The following is a 21,725-nucleotide window of genomic DNA, read 5'->3' as shown; positions in this document are numbered from 1 at the left end:
TAAATGGCAATTTGCTTATTTGGAGAAAATGAATAATCTGGTGGCATCTGCTTGCAGATTTGGATTTCTGTTAAAATAAATAGCTGGTAGGTAAAATTTCCACAGAATTCACTATGATTTAATATTGAAAATTAGAGTGAAGGTAAAAAATGATTTACCAAATATGTTCCAGTAACCAATATATATTGGCAATTAAAAAGTTCACTGAAAAAAGCACAATACACAACGAAATAATGAAAAAGGATCCAACCACGAATGAAGGCAGAATGACCTTTATGTACAAGCGCTTTCGTCTGGACAAGACTTCATCAGATACAAAAAACATAGGTGCTACAAAAGACTTATATAATGCCTCATGAAACATCCAATTAGAGCACTTAGAGATAGAATATATGAACACACATATGATATTAGGACAGACAAGGAAAGCAGTGCACTTTTTAAACATTCGGAGACATGTGCTTCTTTTTCTGGTTACAAATTTGGCATCATTGAAGTTGTCAGAGATAATGTTAGAGGGGGAGATTGTAAAAACATTTCATTAAATAAAGAACTGAAATGGCAACTTAGGCTGAGGGCACATATTGCTCCTGGTCTTAATGAATATATCAGTATTAAACCAGTTTTGCTAGCTAAAGCAGCTAGGGTTTTAATACGAATTTTATTGCAGGAATATTTGGGTTTTTATTCATGTTTATGTCTTGGTTTTTTCTTTGATTAGGGTTAAAAGTATTTAACACTAGTTTATTTATATATATTTACATTTTTCATGTGTAATGCATGGGCAGGATTCAGGAAGCCTCCGTGTAAGAGTTATAACTCTTACACCGAGGCTGCAGTTAAACGGTGTGATGTCAGCATGTCGTGCATATGCATGAGGTGCATGAGGCATGCTGAATCACACTGTAACTCTTACATGGTCCATGTAAGACAGCAGGGGGCATGTCTGTAGGCCAAGCCCTGCAAGTGGACACGCCCCCGGAAGTCTGTAATGGCAGAAAGTAAACAGCTACGAGAGAGGCCATGGAAATGTGAATAAACACACTACACAACACATGCCCCCACAGACCAGCAATGTCAAAAGTGAACAGATGTTATAAAATGAAAACTGTTTTATTTTTTTTTAAAACCCTGTAAATGTTTGCTACTGCGTGCGCTTGTGTGCTACTAGCACAACTGCAGTTAGCAATCAGTGGGAAAGGATATAAGAACTAAATATGCAAAGTAAGCCAAGAAGTAATAGCATAGCAGTATAGTTGTCGGCTTAAGAGCAGGCAGGCAAGGTTCAAGCCCACACAACAACCTTTATTTTTTTTGTAAATAAGCAGTAAAAAGGCCCCTGACAGTATTGTGCAAATGTAAAAGTATTTCCTTTTGTAAAATGGAATGAAATGGTGCATATATGTCCAAGTAATACAATAATAAAAATATTTAGAAATGTACTGATAGCTAAACTGCAGTGAGACAGAGTGCCCGTAGCTGAGTAGTGTTTCACAGGCTGCAAATTGCTTGCCCGTAGCTAAGGTCTGGTTTAACAGGCTCAAACTGTGTGCAACTAGCTGTGCTCAGCTTAACATGCGTGTTACTAGCCAATTAAGGTTTAACCCAGCGCACACAGTTTGCGCGGAGGTGCGCACCATGCCCACAAGCTAGCCGCCGGTGCGCATTCGTTAGCTCCACGCAAACGAGCGCAGAGCTGGTTTTAAGTGCTTAAAAGTGCCTTTGGCATGTTTGATTGACAGGTCCTGAACTCATTACTAGACTGTCATAAAAATTAAAAATCAATGGTCAGATTCGAACCCAGGATACCATGCACTAGAGTCAAGGTACTAAACCTTGACAGCAGTACTTAGAAATGCAGAAATAGCATATATATAGGATGTCATCCAAAATGGAGCATGAGAAAGCAGTTTCTGTGAAGTAGATACAATTCCAAAATGGCCAATCAGAGCAATGTGCGGGAAAATCGGCATATATAAGCCCCATAGGCAGGAATACACAGCATAAACCGTTGTAGAATACACCTGCAGGCAGAATGAGTGGAGTAGGTGAGGGACGTTGCTTTCGAGCACAGCGGTGGGGCGTTGAGGAGTCCAGATACATGGTCTGGCTCCTAGTTCACCATCATGAGGCCCAACTCATGCAGGGCCAGGTCTCATGGGGAGCGTACAGGGCGGAGGCATGGGACCAGTTGGCTCATGATCTCACTAGTGCTACTGGGATTCCACGTACTGGTGATCAGGTCCGTCACCACCATGCAGACCTGAAGCGATGTAAACAAGACCAGTTGACCCAATTGATCCAGGAGGCCCGGGATATGCCCAATGCCCCACTACTGAGTAAGTTACATTTTACTTATGTATGTAAGGAATTCAACTAGCTGATACCATGGAGATGTGTAGTCCAATATTACTCATTTTGTATTACAGCTGCAGGTGTCCGCTCTATGAATCGACGGGCATATGACCGCAGGCTGGCGCGGCTGTGCCACCATGCAGGTTATTAACCCCACCTAGTACTTGTAAATAAATATTATAGTGTAGCATGTAGCAGAACACTGCAGTGTATTGATTAAAAGTAATATAATGTGCAAGCAACAAGTGAAAGTCTGCAGGTATGGCTGCAACAAGTTCATCAGTATGCAAGTGTAACTGGAAATATAATTGATAGAAATAAATAGTGCTGTAATACAGATGTCCTACCATTAATTAAATGTAGTATAACCTGCAGTAGTCTCAAGAGTACAGCTTCAGAATCTAAGGTAATCACATGTGAGATATATCCCCTGTTGAAATGCTGAATCATGACAGAAGTGAGGCTGCTGGAAAGTGTTGGAATCACCACAGGTCTAATATGTGAACAAAGCCTAGAAGTACCAACCTTAACTGTGAACTTACAGGATGTGTGAGAGTGACAGAAAGGGTCATGTATCAATGAATAAAGTAGTAATAACTCCTGAATATATAGGCTTCAGTGTGGTTCTACAGAACAAAATGCATGTGGGAATTAAAACTTAACATCCCAAACTGATTTCAGTGTGTCTGAATCTTGAATGTAAAGGCCAAAATCTGTATATGGTGATGACAGTCAACAATTTGCAGATAGAATGAATGATTGTCTGACATACTAAACATCCATAGTTGTCCCCTGCTCAAAGTGTAGCAGGATGATGTATCTGATCAAATTCAAAATAACTAGGATAGTGATGTATCTGTAACAGGTCTAGCATGACAGTCAATTAAAAATCATTTTGAAATTATCACCCACAAGTTAATTGTGTTTCTATTACAAATGTATATCAATGTATAATTTATGAATGTGTCATCATTTTCTTTCTCCACCCCACCCTATAATTGCAAATTAAAACACTCACTAAATATTGGTATGTGAACATTTCATTAACCATGGACATTTGTCCTGTTTCAAAAATATATGCATGTCTGTTGTTGCATGTGCCCTGTTCATACCTGCAAACCTCATGGCCTGTTGCCATTAATCAACCCTGCATGTTGTTTGATTGTGTATTTACGTTCAAATAATGCATGTGATATTGATATGCCCGTTGTTCAATGGTGTTAATATCTGGGTGTTTGTTTAATGGGAATACCAATGCATGCTGTTACAACTAATTTGAATGGAATAATATGCCACTAACCCAAACTAACATAGCATACTCACAAACCTAGAACGCTTGGGAAGGCAGGTCCCAGCGGACCCACCTCTCCCACCTCAGCTGGCGACTGCACCTGGCACTAGTGCCCAGGCTGGACCCTTCTCCGGTGGCCCTGTGCCACCTTCGGGTGGAAGTACTGCAGGGGATGGGGCCCATCCCCCCTCTGCAAGCGTGGCCGGAGGAGCTCGTCCACTCACCCTCCAAGGTGTCCGGTCTGTGGTGCGAAGGGAGATCCAAGACTCTGTTCTTGGGCCCCTACGCCAGATTGAGGCCCGGGTGGCACAGCTTATGGGCATGCCCGTTGTCCCGCCTGCACAGCCCCCAGCACAGCCCCATCCTGGGCTGTGAAGGAACAGTGGCAACTGCCTATGGGCGGGGATATCAGTTCCACTGTTGCCATCTGTGGGCTCATGTGCCCTGGATATCCCAACCTCCGTCCCCGTCAATTGTGTAACCCCCCCACATGTGTCATACACCGCCCCTGTATGCGTCTTGTCTGTCTTGTCTGTTAACCTACCCAACCTACCTCCACAGCTATACCGACTACCTCACCTGACATACCACTCTCACCTGATAAAAAAAAAAAGGGCACTCTGTACCCACAAAAAAATTATGCCCCATACATAGCTGTCCATGTTGCACACATGTCCACTGGACATCGAAACTGTTAATTACAACTGGCTGTACAACAGGTATTAATGTTGTCCGGACACCTCTCTCAGGGGTGGAAGGTTCCAAATGTCACACCAAATTCCATACAAATGCACAGCTGTTGCTGAGAAAGACATGGGCAGCTATGGGCCTCACCTACATCCTTCCTGCAAATTCCAAGCTTGTTTCCCTACTGTTTTACCCTCTTTGTGACCCCTTTTTCACCACTTTTCTGTCACCCCTTTTTCTTTTCTTTCAAAGAAAATAGCGCGGGTGTGCGCTTGTGTGCGCGGAGCTCACGGCCAGTGTGCATGCGTGAGATCCGCGCAAACGAGCGCAGAGCTGGTTTTAAGTGCTTAAAAGTTCCTTTGGCACTTTTGATTGACAGGTCCTGTACTCATTTCGAAAGAAAAATAAATTCCCACTGTCAGTCTCAAACCCAGGATCTCTATAACACTAGTCTGTATGACCTACCACTAAGCCATGACTCTCATACAAGAATATAGTGCTAAAATAAATATAACATGTAATAGTAGGAATCAATATAAAGGCAATATAGGATGTGCACTACCCAAAGCATGTCAGGTAGATGTTTAATGCCCGAATTACTGGATTCCCATACTAGTTTAGTGTTAACAGAAACAGCCCTGCTAATTGTTAGCTTGTACATAATAATGTAAGGTAATGTACATATATGAAAGTATGTATATGTACACACACACACACACACACATATATATATATATATATATATATATATATATATATATATATATATATATATATATATATATATATATTAATACATATGAAATATAGTGGTAGGTGTCAGTATCCATACACACTCACTACAGGAAACAGTGAAGATAAATGCAGCAACCAGAATCTGCAACACAGCCTGACTCCTGTGAGACCTACCAACCCCTTTAACTGCTTAAAGGTGCCTCCAGCACTTTGATTGATAGGCCCTGTACTCAATTTGAAAGCAAAATAAAAGCATACTAGTAGGCCCTACCACAAGACCATTGTAACACTAGTCTGTATGACCTACCAGTAAGCCATGACTCTCATACAGGAATATAGTGCTAAAATAAGTAGAACATGTAATAGTAGGAATGAAGATAAAGGCAATATAGGATGTGTACTACCCAAAGCATGTCAGGCAGACTTTTACTGTCCCAATTACTGGATTCCCATACTAGTTTAGTGTTAACAGAAACAGCCCTGCTAATTGTTAGCTTGTACCCAATAATGTCAGCTAATGTACATATATGAAAGTATGTATATGTACATATATATATATATATATATATATATATATATATATATATATATATATCAATACATATGAAATATAGTTGTAGGTGTCAGTATGCATACACACTCACTACAGGGAACAGGTGAGAGAAATGCAGCAACCTGAACTTACAACACAGCATGAAGCATGAGAGACGTACTAACCTTCACACTCACAGAACACTGTCGACAGCATACCAGCATGGTCCACGCCCTTACAATCTGAAAGGGCAACGCCTATCTCACATACCCTTTTATAGCACTGTCCTGAAATCACAGTGAGACATGCAATCAGTACACAACTGGCTGCATGCAATTAGCAAATGCTGCCTTACAATTGGTGCAGAGGCCATCACATGGACCTATGCAGATACCTACAAAAGCATCCAGTACTCACACTCCACACATGCAATACATTCATTGCACAAATCTGACAGAGAAAGAGAGAGAGAGAGACAGAGAGAGAGAAAAAAAAATAAATAAAGGCAGCCAGCAGCAAAACCAGCAGCAGCAGCAGCAAACAGCAAGTAGCACCACTGACACAGCAACAGCTGACACAAACACAGGTAATGCAAAGTAGCAGGTTAATACTGTGTTTACTGTGAAACCTCCAAATGTATCATAGTTCACTATCTATAGGTATGTCCATGAGATAGGTTGTGTGTACATAGTCCTGACATATGCCACCAGCTGGCAGTGGCCGTGGACGACAACAGGCCCACTCACGCACCTCAAGTGCCAGCACCAGCCCCAGGAATGCTGGGTCAGTGCTGTCATCAGGACGCCCCAGGAGACCACATGCACGTGGCTCTGGACAGTCCCAACAGGGAACTGTGTCCAGTCAACACACCCCCGATTCCGATGACAGTACCCAGTCTGGGTTAGTACTGGATACGGTCCATAGCAACCCTGCCAGGCACAGGTACCGTGTCCGTGCCCACAGACACTGATCTGGATGACCTGACAGGTACAGCCTGTGGCTGTCCACAAAACCCTGTACATGGCAGCCATTATGTGGGACTGTGTGCGTGCTTACACACATGCAGAAATGTAACACCTAGGGCAAACGCATACACACACACACACTGCACCAACACTGGTCCACCCTGTACTGCTGCCCCTCACAAACACACATACACACACACACACACATGTCAGTTGGTGGTACCAGTGGCTGGCTTGGGCATACCTAACCCACACCCTGTGCATATGATGACACTGTGCCACCTCCTGCATACTACAACATCAATGCAGGAAAAGGTAAACACGTTGCTGATGCACAGGGTGACTACATAGATGTGTATAAGTAGTAACATGTTGGTAACTGTTCACTGTTCCACTATGATTGTGTGTATATCCCAGCATTCCTGCTGCAGTAACTGTATGAATGTCCTGAATTGTTATATGCACCCATACTACTTACCAAAGTGTACCAGCTGCACACCATCACATGCTACCATTGACTATGGGAATGTGCATCATGTGCTGTATTGTAGATTCAGCTATATGTATCTGTTCTGTCACACATGCATTTACACACACCCTGCTACCCCCACACATGCACACACTCACCTGCCATTTCCATTATTTATTACCCTACATGAGTAGCTGTCAATACATGACAGGTACACATTTGAAAAGTGCACTATGTGGATTACTACCAATTTCCTCTTCTCTACCTGTACTCACAGGGTGCAGGCAACCTCATTAGTTTAAAAGTGTAATGTGCATCAGGTATTGTGGTACCCTGATTGCCACATCAAACATGATTTCCATACGGAAATGCACACACAGAAACATCCCACATCCACACACTTGCCACATTCAGGTTTCAAAACACTATCTAGGTATATTCTGGTACATGTGCGTGTTACAGTAGCATGTAGCACTATACTGAGTACTGGCAGTTGTCTGTTGTCATGTTGTTTGTATAGGGTACTGTCAACATCACTGTTTGTTAAGGGAAATGTGCACCCTGCAGTGCATAGCCCCATTTGGCAAAAGCCACATCCCGCCCCCAGCATTGTGCACACACACTAACCCCACTCGCACTAAAACACATACTTTCCATTTGCAAGATTCAAACCCCTACCTAACTGTGTTATGACACTAGAGACAGACACATTAGCAGAGTGTGCTATTTGCATTAGTGGGAAAAGTTCTTTCTTATGCTGTACTTAGAGGGTGCTGACATCATCTATGTTTAGGAAGAGGGATGTGCACCCTGTAGTGTGTTCTCCCAGTTGGCAAAAGGCACTTTTCCCTCACAGCATTATACACACACACAAACCCCACTCATGCTAACACACATACATTCCCTTTGCAGGATTCAAACCCCTACCTAACTATGTTATGACACTGGAGAAAGACGCATTAGCAGAGCGCGCTATAAGAATTAGTGGAGAACATTAATTCAGGTAATATAGTTATAGAGTGCTGACATCATCAGTGTTTCAAAAGGGGAATCTGCATCCTGTAGTGTACTGTCACAATTGCTAATAGGGGCATTTCCCACACACACATCGATGTGTTTGAGGTTTGCATATGTGGGGGATCCAGTACTCCAGTGTGATTAGTATATGGTTTGATTGCAACAATGAAGGATGTACTTCAAGTGGTGAGCATTTTGTACTCATGTTTGTGATGATCAGGTCTAGTATATTTTCCCCTCTTGTGGGAATGTTGACTACCTGTTCCATAGCTAAAGAGTTTCTGAACTATGGGAACCCTACAGCTTGGGTATTGTGGCTTGAGTAATGTTCATAGTCTATGTTTGGGTAGTTGACATCACCCAGTATGATGGTGTTTGCAGAGAAATCTATACTCTCCTGTGTCGTCATGAAGGCTGTGTGGGATTCCTGAGTTTGAGAGGGTGATGTAAGAGCTCCTCTGTGTCTCTTTCCATGTGGTCCAGGGAGGTACATCTCAGGTTGTTCACACCAGCATGGACAATGACTGCCTCATACTTGTACTTGCTGTGGAGTGACCTGAGTGCTAGTGTTATGTGGCACAGTCTATCATCCGACAGGTAGCTAAATGTGACCCTCACCTTGCTCAGTCTGGAGGACGGGACGTCAGTGTGTCTGACTATGGCATCACCTATTATAGGTGTGTCACACATTGTGTTTGGCCTTATGGGCTGTGCCTGTTATGAACACTGACATTGTGAGGTCTGTGTTGCTTGAGATATGTGTTCATGTGGGATGCAGCGTGTCTGGCCATGTCATTTCTGTCCGTGGTCTAGTAAGTATCACCTTTGGTGACATAGGTATTCATATGTCAGCTGGTGAGCATTTGCAGTGTTACCTACTGATAGTGGTACAGCTTGTTTGTTGTACAATGGACTATATGCAGCCCTGCTTACAGTAGCTATGTTTGCATGCATGTTTCCTTGCAGTTACCCTGGAATACTGATCCGACCTGCCATGCAGAGTTACACAGCTTCTGTGGACTCCTAGTGACATCTGCATAGCTTACTATATGTATGTTCATGTCTCACTTGACAGAATGTCACTGTTTCTCCTGTGCACATGTACGTTGCCTGTGACACTTTGCATATGACTTACCTGGCATCTGTCCACGTGAGCAGTCATATATGCCACTGCAGGACTCTAAACCTGATGATGCACACACTCAAAACATTCCTCAGCATGGAGAACATCACTATCTGTGCAATAACAGATACCGGATTCAGGGCTACCAACAGCACTCCAGCACTACCAAGTTATACCTCATACCATGCTTTTCAGGCAAAAAACTTGCACAAAACCACAAAAGGAGGGGATGTATTGATATTCATCCAAGATACCCACACCTCCAGGTTGGTGGCAAAGCACCAAACATCAGAGACTATCCATATGCAGGTAACAATGGGTAAAACTACCTTCCTGGTTATAGCCTGCTACAGACCACCCTCACAAACACAAGAACCACACTTGGCCTTCCTGAAAACAGTTGTAAATATGTAGGTCTGTCCATACACCATTATATTGGGTGGGTTAAACTACCCAAACATAGACTGGGAGCATGACTGTAGCTCCAACACCCTAGCCCACAGATTACTGGAATTTATATACCAATATGCTATGGAACAACTTGTTACCACTCACACAAGAGGGGAAAACATACTGAACCTGATTATCACCAACATGGGGACTCTATGCTCTAGACCAGAAGTGTATCCCTCACTGGTAAGATCAGACCATAAACTAATCTCACTGGATATTCACATCCCAAGGCCACCCCCTGCACAGAAGAATACAGTCAACAACTCATGTCAAGCATGTTCACACTCCTCATAAATGATGTGGAAACCTTCAAAGCCCCCAGGCCTGTTGAAAATATGGACCAGACTGCAGATACCTGTATAAAGGCATTCTATGGACACATTCAGGAATGCATAGATCATGCAATCCCAAATGAAAGCAAGACCCAATCCTCCAAAGGCAGACGTCCTGTGTGCTGGACACCAGCCATAAACAAACTATACAATAGAAGGATGAAACTACTACATGATACAACAAACTCCCAAAATATGAAGGCATCACTGATGAGTATTAGAAGACAACTACAGGCACTCATAAGATTGTCTAAGGCCATCTTTGAGAGAAGATTCCACAAGACACTGAGGATAATCACAAGGCTTTCTGTAGTTATGTTAGGAACCTGGGTGGTAATACCCAGATATGCTCAGAGGTAGTCCAAGATGTCACACGAAATACCAAACACACAGACATTGCCAACATCCTAGTGGACAGGTTCACTGCTACCTTCTCCCCCCCTCCACACCAAAAGGGCAAATATTTCTCCCAGCAGAGTGCTCCCCCCCTGACATCTCAGATGCTCAGGTAAGAGCTGCCCTCTTCAAAGCAATAAACACTGCAACAATGGGACCAGACAGTGTCCCAGGCTGTGTCCTACATGAACCCCAAGAAGAGCTACACCCAGACATAACACTACTGTTCAATCCCAGCCTTACTACACGATATGTGGCCAAAGAGTGGCGTACAGCAACAGTGGTCCCTCTACATTCAGGTGGTGCCTTAACGGATCCTGGACACTATTCGCCCCATACGTCTGAATAGCTTGGTCTGCAAAGCTATGGCAAGGATCATCATGAACCTCATAAATATATATATTGGGGACCTACAGACACGTCATCATACACAATTTGGCTTTGTTAATGGCAGATCCTGCCTCTCAAACCTGTTTGATTTCTTTGAAACAGTCACCATGGCCACTGTCAAGGGGAAGGTGGTCTACACAGCCTACCTGGACCTTGCATAAGCCTTTGATACAATACCCCACTTGTGCATTCTAGGGAAGCTCACCAGTGTACATATTAACCCCTATGTCACTACAGATATTGCACAGTGGCTCAAGGGCAGAACACACATGGTTAGAATTGCTAGAGCCATGTCAGCCTCAAAACCAGTTACAAGTGGTGTCCCACAAGGCTCAGCCCTGGGATCTGACTTGTTCAGTATATATTTATCAGAGATACAGGCCAACATGGAAGTACTGTGGCTGAGCAAGTTGCAGATGACTGCAAACCGGACGCCATAATCAACTCTCCAGCTAACACACGCATCCTCCAAAAGGGCCTCTTGGAAACACACGACTTGTGCCACAGCCATGGCCTCAAGCTGAATGCCAAAAAGTGTATAGTCATCCCCTTTGTCAAAAACAAAGTGACCACAAAGTACCACATATGTGTTAATCCATTAAGTGCAGATGAAGGAATTATGGACCTTGGGGTACACAAGTTGATAGCATTCTCTCATTTGACAACAACATAGCCAAAGCGGTTAGGAAAACATTTTATATAGGCCACATCATCATGAAGGGATTCACATGTAGATCAGGGGAGGACATTGTGTCTCTTTACTCATCCCTCATCATGCCCATAATTGACTACAATGCCCCTGTCGGCATGCACCTTACCAGACACCTGCAGCAACTGGAAAGACCACAAAAGTACCTCGACAAGAGGATCAAAGGGCTCAAACAGATGCCACATACTGACTGGTTAAAGAAACAGCAGCTCTACTCAGTGGCATACTGCCTCTTCATAGGCAATCTGTGCCTGACATATAAAGCCATGTCAAACCCTGACTTAATGGCCATGCTGCACCTCAGAATATCCAGATCCCATCAGGCTACATGCTGGAAAGACTTGAACCTCAGGAGTGATATACATAGGACATGCTGGAGGGACACATTCATAACTCAGAGGCTCCCTTCACTCTGGAATATTATCCCAATAGAGGTTAGGCAGAGTCACTCAGTGACTATCTTCAAGAGGGATACTAATGACTGGATGTGACATTGTAGGTTTACCCTGGGTATCACTTATGTGTCACTGTTAGACAGAGGCACAGTATACTAACCTTGGAAAAGGGCATAGCAAGATAGATTTACAATGCATGGTGAAAGCCACACACATTCTGGCTAGGTGTATAAATGCCCTAGGGCAGATAGCCTAGTATGAACCTATGGACCTATGTATCTTGTTCACCATTGGCCCTATGTGCTGTTAATCACCAATGCAATCTCAATACTATGGTAGCATGTGCAAAGGTCAGTTGTCAGTCACCTCTATGGTACAGTTGTGGAATATGTGAGTCATGTAGTAATGTCACAGCTGCCACATGTACACAGTCAACCCTATCCCCTACCCATGGATGTACAACACATGTATGAGATGGAAACACATGGCCAAACTGTGGACTAAGCACTTTGAACCCAGTACTGGCATAACCTGTCAGGTGGCATGAAATACTACAGTGACTGCAATACTAGTCTGATGTGGACCTACACTGACAGCAATACAAGCACGGAAACACACCGGGCCATTCGTGGAGCCTAAGGATAGCATCCTGCCTGAGTGGCAGACACCACTGCAACTGACACACAGGCATGCGTTAGGCCTGAACACAGCACGCATAACACATAGCACACAAATCCTGTGTGCCAAACAAGCACAGTCTGTACAGCTATACATCACTACTGCTGCAGTTGTGTTAGGTACTTTTATTGTCCAGTACAGTGAGGTCATGCTCATCAGGCTGGACAAGGTGAAGGTCACAGTAATATGCTCATGGGGCACTATGGTCCACCACATAACACAAACATACAGGTCAGTCAGATGCATGGACACATATGACTCAGTCATTGTCCATGCCACTACAGCTGATGTGTGATGTCCCTCACTGGGATACATGATAGGGAACATGGAAGGGCTCACTGAGCAAGTGATACAGGCTGGTAGAACCCTGACCTTGGTTGGCATCAGACCCTCACCAGGAATGTTGACATATTACTGAATGCTAATGAATTACTGTAGCTACAACACCCTAGCTGAACAGTTCTTAGCATGCGGTCACTGCATTGCTATGGAACAACTTCTTACCACTCCCACAATAGGTGAAAACATGCAGCACCTGTTCATCAACAACATGTAGACTATATGCCCCAGACCAGGTGTGTATCCATCACTACTAGGTTGATAGCATCTACATCTCACACTGTATATACACATCCCACATGCAGCACCTGCACAGAAGACCACAGTCATAATGTTACCCTTTGCAAATACCATGTATTCACATGTGGCAGGCATCACACATGTTAACTATTGAAGGTCACAGGTACATATGTGTATTTGGCACACACATAGATCATGTGTGCATTGCCATAACTGGTTTAATCGATGTCATGCATTATTGTGAGAAACAACCCGCACACATGGGCATTCTGTGTGAACAAAACACACATGACATGTCTGGAATCAAAAGCCATAACTAACTGTGATATCATTTAGAAAGGGGTATGTGTATCTTGTAGTGTGTTTTCCCAGTTGCTAGACGGGTTGTTTCTTTCATACACACTTACTCCCCTTCACACGCACTTGATGGATTCAAACCCCTACCTAACTATGTTATGAGACTAGAGATGGACACATTAGCGGAGCGCGCTATTCGCATTATTGGGAGATTTCTTTTCCCCTGATATACTTATAGGGTGCTGACATCATCGGTGTTTAGAAAGGGGAATGGGCATCCTGTGGTGTGTTTTCACAGTTGCCAAAAGGGACGTCCCTTTCATAAACACACACTTATCCCCTTCGCACACACACTTGCCACTTGGTGTATTCAAACCCCTACTTAACTATGTTATGACACTAGAGACGGGCGCATCAGCGGAGCGCACTATTCGGATTGCTGGGGGATTCCTTTTCCCCTGATATACTTATAGGGTGCTGACATCATCAGTGTTTATAAAGGGGAATGAGCATCCTGTGGTGTGCTTTCACAGTTGCCAAAAGGGATGTTCCTTTCATACACACTTACCCCACTTCACACTTGCTGGATTCAAACTCCTACCTAACTATGTTATGACACTAGAGACGGACACATTAGCAGAGTGCGCTATTCAGATTACTGGGGGGTTCTTTTTCAACTGATATACTTATAGGGTGCTGACATCATCGGTGTTTAGAAAGGGGAATGGGCATCCTGCGGTGTGTTTTCACAGTTGCCAAAAGGGATGTTCCTTTCATACACACACACAGTAACCCTCTTCACACGCACTTGGCCCTTGCGGGATTCAAACTCCTACTTAACTATGTTATGACACCAGAGACGGACACATTAGCAGAGGGCGCTATTCGCATTACTGGGCGATTTCTTTTCCCCTGATATACTTATAGGGTGCTGACATCATCAGTGTTTAGAAAGGGGAATGAGCATCCTGTGGTGCGTTTTCACAGTTGCCAAAAGGGATGTTTCTTTCATACACACACACTCACCCCCCTTCACACACACTTGCTGGATTCAAACCCCCTACCTAACTATGTTACGACACTAAAAACGGACGCATTAGCGAAGCACGCTATTCAGATTACTGGGAGATTTCTTTTCTCCTGATATACTTATAGGGTGCTGACATCATCAGTGTTTAGAAAGGGGAATGAGCATCCTGTGGTGCGTTTTCCCAGTTGCTAAGAGGAACATTTGGACTAAGTGTGTGAGCATGCCCAGTTCAGCCTTCCTATGGCATGTTGTGTGAAAGATGTCTCATTTATCAAAGTGTGTGAGCATGCCCAGTGTGAGCTTTCCATATGTTGAACTCTGCAGCCCATCACATTTGTGGATGAGTGTGACCTTCAACAAATATCTCCAGTTTATGGTTGTGTGTTCTGTACCATGTTGTGTAGTTACTGTCCAACTGCTTTTTGTGTGAACACAACAGGGATTATACTGTGCCTGCAGGTTTTGCATGGAATACTTTGCATACAATTGTCAACATCCGTTCATACTGACCTAACACTGTAGTACTGTATAGTGTAGTGTAGTAGTTCAGTACTTTCACTGTGGTGGACAGTATCCTGGGCTTTAGTCCTATCACTGTTTTACATTTCCATAGTGTGCACAACAGCCTGGTTAGGGTCCAGTTGTGCCCATCTGCACAAAGGCGGTGCCTCTACGGACCCTGGTAATTACCGCCCCATAAGCTTAACAAGTCTAGTCTGCAAAGCTATGGAGAGGATCATAATGGAGCTCATTTACAAAGATATAGGGGACATGCAGACATTGGACCCATCCCAGTTTGGCTTGGTCAAGGGCAGATCATGTCTTTTGAACTTGGTCGACTTCTTCAAAACAGTCACTAAGGCCATTGATGAGGGAAAGGCAGTCCATACAGTCTACCTTGACCTTGCAAAGGCTTCCGACACAATACCCCACTCGGGTATTGTAGAAAAACCTACCAACTTAAATGTGAACCTATATGTCACAAGATGGGTTGCAAACTGGCTTAAGGACAGGACCCACAGGGTTAGAGTTGCTGGCGCTATGTCAGACTCCAAGCCGGTCACAAATGGTGTCCCACAGGGCTTGGTCCTTGGTCCCCTATTGTTTGTCATCTACTTCTCAGAAGTACAGGCCAACATGGGAGGACTTTGGCTGACAAAGTTTGCAGATGACTGCAAACTGGGCGCCATAGTGGACAGTGCATCAGACACGGATATCCTTCAGAAGGGACTCACGGAAACTGATAGCTGGTGCCAGAGCCATGGCCTGAAGTTAAATGCCAAAACATGTATAGTCATACCCTTCGGGAAGAGCAAGGTAACCCCAAGCTACCATATAGGTGGCAATCCTCTAAGCACAGAGGAGGTTATCATGGACCTGGGGACCCAGGTTGACAGTGGCCTTTCTTCTGACACTCACGTTGCTAAAGTGGTTAGAAAGACCTTCTACATTGCCCATCTGATCATGAAGGGATTCACATCCAGATCTAGTGAGGTCATTGTTCCCCTGTACTCTTCACTTATCAGACCAATGATCGAGTACAATGCCCCATTCGGGATGTATCTCACCCGACATCTGCAGCAATTGGAGATACCCCAAAAGTCCCCCACCAAAAGGATAAAGGGACTCCAACATCTGTCATATGCTGCCAGATTGAAGACACTCCAGCTCTATTCAGTCACATACCGTCTGCTCAGAGGTGACATGTGCCTGACATGCAAGGCCATGTCCAACCAGGAAGTAATGGACATGCTCCACTTCAAAATCTCCAAATCCACCAAAACCACTAGGGCAAGTGACTTAAACCTTAGCAGGGATATAAGTAGGACATGTTGGAGGGATAGATTTATCACTCAGAGACTCCCTATGCTGTGGAATACAATCCCGGTCCATGTGAGGCAGAGCACCTCGCTGGCTCTGTTCAAGAGGAATCTTTACCTGTGGATGGGAGATCATAGGTTTACCCCGGGGATCGTCTCTGTGTCACTGCTGGACAGAGGCACAACAAACTAATGGGCACAGTATTGTTTCCATATAAGGGGTGGCGTAAGTCACAAAACTCTGGGCTAGGCTTATAACTGCCTTAGGGCAGATAGCCTAGTATAAACCTATGAACCTATGAACCTATCTGACCATGTTGCATTATGTTCAGATATGAACTACTTACAACAGCCTCATCCAACATCAGTAGTGTATTCCACAACATAGGTGTACATTGGCAAACACTACTGATGTGCCCTAGGCCATTTCTAATGCTAGTCAGAGAGTGTGTTTGTCCTTTGACACATTGTAAGTGTAGTTTGCCATGACATATGTCTTGTTTAGTATACTGTGCCTCTGTCTACCTGTGACATAACATTGATACCCAGGGTAAACCTACCATCTCCCATCCACTCATTAAGATTCCTGTTGAGGAGAATCAATGAGTGACTCTATGGATAACCTGTACTGGTAGTTTACTCATGCGTGGGGGTGGCTTCTGTGTTATGGATAATGCAGTACAGCTTGTCCTATGTATGTCAGTGCTGGGGTTCAGGTCTCTCATGTGCATAGCTCACTGCCATTCAGATTGTACAAGGTGCAGCATGTTCATTGATTCCAGCTTGGATATGGCTTTCTACATCAGGCACAGCTTGCGTCTGGGTGGCCAGCATGGCAGTGTGTGGAGTTGCACTCTGTTTAATCAGGCAACACCTTACATGTGTTCAAGCTCTTTGATACTCCTGGTGAGGTACTGTTGTGGACTTTACAGTTGATGGAGGTGTCTGCTGAGGTACACCCCACAGGGGCTGTTGTGGTCATTTGTAATGCTGATGAAGGATAACTGCAGAACCACAATGACCTCCCCTTATCTAGATGTCATAACCTTCATGATTAGGTTGGTATATGGATTGTTTCTGTTAACACTACAGCCACATGTTTGTCCAATGCAGGATATCTATCACCTTGTGTACCCAGGTCTGTCATTACATGTTAAGTATGTAATGGGTTAACACCTATGTGGTAATTGTTGGTCACTTACTGTATATCCACAGAGGTTGACTATACAGTTTTCTCCATTTAACATGCTGACATGGCTATGGCACCGGTTGTCTGTTTCTATGTGGCCCTTTTGTGGGATGCTTGTGTCACATGGAGTGTCAGATATGTTAGGCAGTTTGTAGTCCTCTGCAAACATGTTCAGGCACAGTCCTTACATGTTGGCCTGTACCTATGGGGCATATATACCAGACGGGGAAGGTCCCAGGACCAAGCTTTGTGGGATACCTGTTATATGTGGTTTGTAGTCTGACATGGCTGCAGCATGTCTGACCATGTCAGTTCTGTCGTTGGTCTGGTTTGCAACCCCTCTAGTGACATTGGGGTGTATATATAAGCTGGTGAGCATATCTATATTGAACACATAGGGTATTGTATGGAAGGCTTTGCAAGGTCCAGCTACACTGTGTGGACCACATTTCCCTCATCAGTGACCTCAATTACTGTTTCAACTGAGTCACACATGTTTAGGGGTGGGGTCTGCACTTCATAAACCCACACTGGGTAGGGTCGGGTGTCAATAGATCCCCAATATCGTTATGTCGGCGGTACATGCTGATCCTTTCCATAGCTGTGTAGACCAAGCTTCTCAGGATTCTGTGTTGCTTTTAGTATCCATTCAGGCGATACCTTTCTTGAGAACAACCACTGTTCTTGTACACTGCTCTTTGGGTACATATCCTGTGGTAAGGCTGACATAATGTCAGGGAGGCAGCAGTCTGCTGGGAAAGATATTTTGCATTATGAGGGGGGGGGGGGGTTGCACTGCGCCTGTCAGGATGTATGTTGGCAATACGTGTGTGTGTTTGGTATGTTGTTTGTAATATTTGTGTGATCCAGAGCATATCCGGGAATTCACAACACACTTACTACCATCAGTTGCAGCAGCCTTGGGGTTATCCTTAGTGTCCTGTACAATCTGTATCATAATAGGTTCATAGGTTCATACTAGGCTATCCACCCTAGGGCATTCGTAAGCCTATCCACAGTGTGTGTGGCTTTTGCCACCCCTTGCTATGTGAATATTATGGCCATTTATGATTTACTTAGCTGTGCCTCTGTCTGGACATGACACAGTAAAGACCCCCAGTGTACATCTACAATTATCCATCCATTTTGCTAACTTCCTGTTGAAGAGTGTCAGTGAGGGGCTCTGCCTAACATGTAGTGGTATTCTGTTCCAGGGTGTGGAGAGACTCAGTGTTAGGTATCTGTCCCTCCAGCACATCCTATTTGATTATGTGTTAAGGTTGACATCTCTGACTCACACAGCTCCGATGGCTTTGAGTTTTCTGGGGTGGAGCATGTCCATTACTTCTGTGTTGGACATGGACTTGTACAACAGACATACAATGCCTCTGTGTAGGCAGTATGTGACTGCATTCAGCTGTGGTGTCTACAGCCAGGCAGCATATGAGATATATTTGAGACCCTTTCTGACTCTTGCTGAGGTACCTTTGAGGTCTTTCTAACTGCTGCAGGTGCCAGGTAATGTACATCCCAAATGAGGCATTGTATTACAATATGGTCTGATAGGGGAACAGTATAGGGGCACAATGACCTTTGTTGACGTAGATGTGAATCCTTTCATGATACAGTGTCCAATATAGACAGTCTTCCTAGACAAATTGGCGATGTGACTATCACATAACAGGTGACTGTCCACTTGTGTCACTAGGTCCCTGATTACTCCTTCCACACATAATGGTTTACCACCGATGTGGTAATTTGTGTGTACCTTGTTTTGTATTTGGTGGTACATTCATACTGTCCACTGTCTTCAGGACAGTGGGATGGGATTCCTGTGTGTGAGAGTGTGGTCTGTAGCATGCTACAGACTGTACAGCAGTCTTGCCTATGGTTAGTTGCACATGGGTGGACTGCAATGACATAAGCATTGTCAGTAAACTGGACGTATGGGTGTCTGTGCTGAATATGGATACTCACCCTCCTTTTATGTTTTGTTACAGGTTTTGTGGCCATAACACATGATATGTGGTATTACCTGGTAGTGCTGGTGTGCTGTCACGAGGCTTGCAGCAGGTTTCTATCACTGGACAGACATCAATGTTCTCCATACTGTGGAGGGCCTCAGGAGCATGCATATTGAGGTTTACACATCTGGCATTGATCAGCATTACCCTTCTGTTTCTTTCCAATTTTGTTTTCTATGGTGGTGGGTTGGTCTTTTCGGCCTTGCCTACAAAAGGATCTCTGTAGGTTGCAAAAGCCTTAGGCAATATCCAGACGCTCATGGGTAACAGGTGCAAGCCATCCCTGGAACAGCAGCATGTCTCACTATGGAGACACCTATTAAAACTGTATCAGGCATGTTGTTTCTCCTTCTGTCCTGTGACTGTTTGGCACACCCGCTTTGTGTACTATGTGTTACATGTGCTATGTCTGGAGGTTGTTTTATTGGGTGTCTGCTTTGGAGGCTTGTGTTGGTGTTGTGTGTTTGTAATTAGGGCCTCTGGGAATGTTTTTGTGTTTATGTGTTTGATTTACAGTCGTTGTAGGTCTATGTTGGACTGGGTTTGTGGTGTATGTGGTTACCTTGTCCTCCTGACTAGTTTTGACAGTACTGATTTGGGGGTGCTCAGGCTCCAGTTTGGCTACCTGGTTGCGTCTATCACATACATTTGTATTTATTGGGGTGAGTTGTTGTTGTGTGTGTACTTGGGACAGGTGTCACATTGCCACTGGATTCACAGATTCTACTTGTTTTGCCTGGCCTTAGTGGATTGTATGTGTGGACACATTTTATTGCCATACTAGTGATCACTGATTACTTCACCTTTTATGTTTGATCTATCATGTGGTAGCTTCCTCATTCTCTTCAATGGTTTAGTAATTGCTGGAGTCCAGCATGCCAGATGCCTGGGTGTATGGCATTGTGTCTTGTTGTTTGCGATTGCAGACTCCAAGCACTCTTGGCTGTGTTCATGGTATGCCTGTATAACATGTTCTGCAGTGTGTCCCATATTCTGGACCTGCACAGGGCTTTTCATGGATTCCACATTGGTTTGTAGGAGTGCAAGCTATGCATTATACATGTGTTTCACTGTGGTAATCTGGCCAGGGACTGGGGTCGGGATGTGTAACTACAGTGTGATTACTCTATGGTCTGGTCTTACCAGTGAGGGATACACTTCTCATCTTGACATCCAGTACACATATTTCTGATTATCACATCCAGTATGCTTACCCCTCTTGTGGAAGTGTTACATTTTGCATGTCCATTTTGTTTGATGGATTCTGGGAAATTGTCTACACTTGTGTCAGTGCTAGTATAATACAAAGAGTATAGTGACAAACATCTCAAAAGCTGACTTCACACTTCTTCGGACTGAGATGGTATCCATTAAGCCCACTGGGCCAGTGGAAACCACAACACACAATGGTGACTCCTTCACAGACGCTTTCTACGGACATCTCCGAGAAAGCATGGACCATGCAATCACAAATAAAAACAAGACCCTCTCCACCAAGGGAAAGTGGCCTGTCTGGTGGACCCCAGCCATAAACAAACTGTATAACAGATGAAGGATACTAATGCAAGACAGAGCTACATCTCCTAAAGGGAAGGCAGCTGTGATCAGCACTAGTAAAAAGCTACATTCTCTCATAAAGACATCCAAGGTCAACTTGGAGACATAAATCACCAGAGACAATGAAGATAACCACACTGCTTTCTTCAGTTGTGTCAGAAACCTGGGTGGGAACCCTCAGATATGCTCAGAGTTGGTACACAACAACATATATTTCAGTGACCTGACAGATATTGGCAACATTCTGGCAGACAGGTTCAGTGCAATTTTCCCCCTCCCTCACCCCCAAAAGAAGATAGTTATCACAGCTGAATGTAACCTCACTGTCATCTCGGATGTCCATGTGAGAGCCGCACTCAGCAAAGACAAGTACACAGCATCAATGGGACCTGATGGTATCCCCAGCTGCATGCTATGTGAACTCCAGAAGGAGCTAAACCCGTATATACAAATGCTATTTAACCTTAGCCTTGCTACAGGATATGTACCTGAACACTGGCGTACAGCAACAGTGGTCCCACTCCAGAAAGGAGATGCCTCCACAGACCCCGGCAACTACCACCACACAAGCTTAACCAGCCTTGTCTGCAAAGCTATGGGAAGAGTCATTATGGAGCTCTTAAACAGAGACATTGGTGACCTACAGACCCTTGATCCCACCCAGTTCAGCTTTGTACAGGGCAGATCCTGCCTTTTGCACCT

The sequence above is a fragment of the Protopterus annectens genome, chromosome 5.part0 (genome assembly GCF_019279795.1).
Source record: "Protopterus annectens isolate FY-2018-M chromosome 5.part0, PAN1.0, whole genome shotgun sequence".
Classification (NCBI taxonomy): domain Eukaryota; kingdom Metazoa; phylum Chordata; order Ceratodontiformes; family Protopteridae; genus Protopterus; species Protopterus annectens.
Note: the sequence above shows the minus strand (reverse complement) of the source record.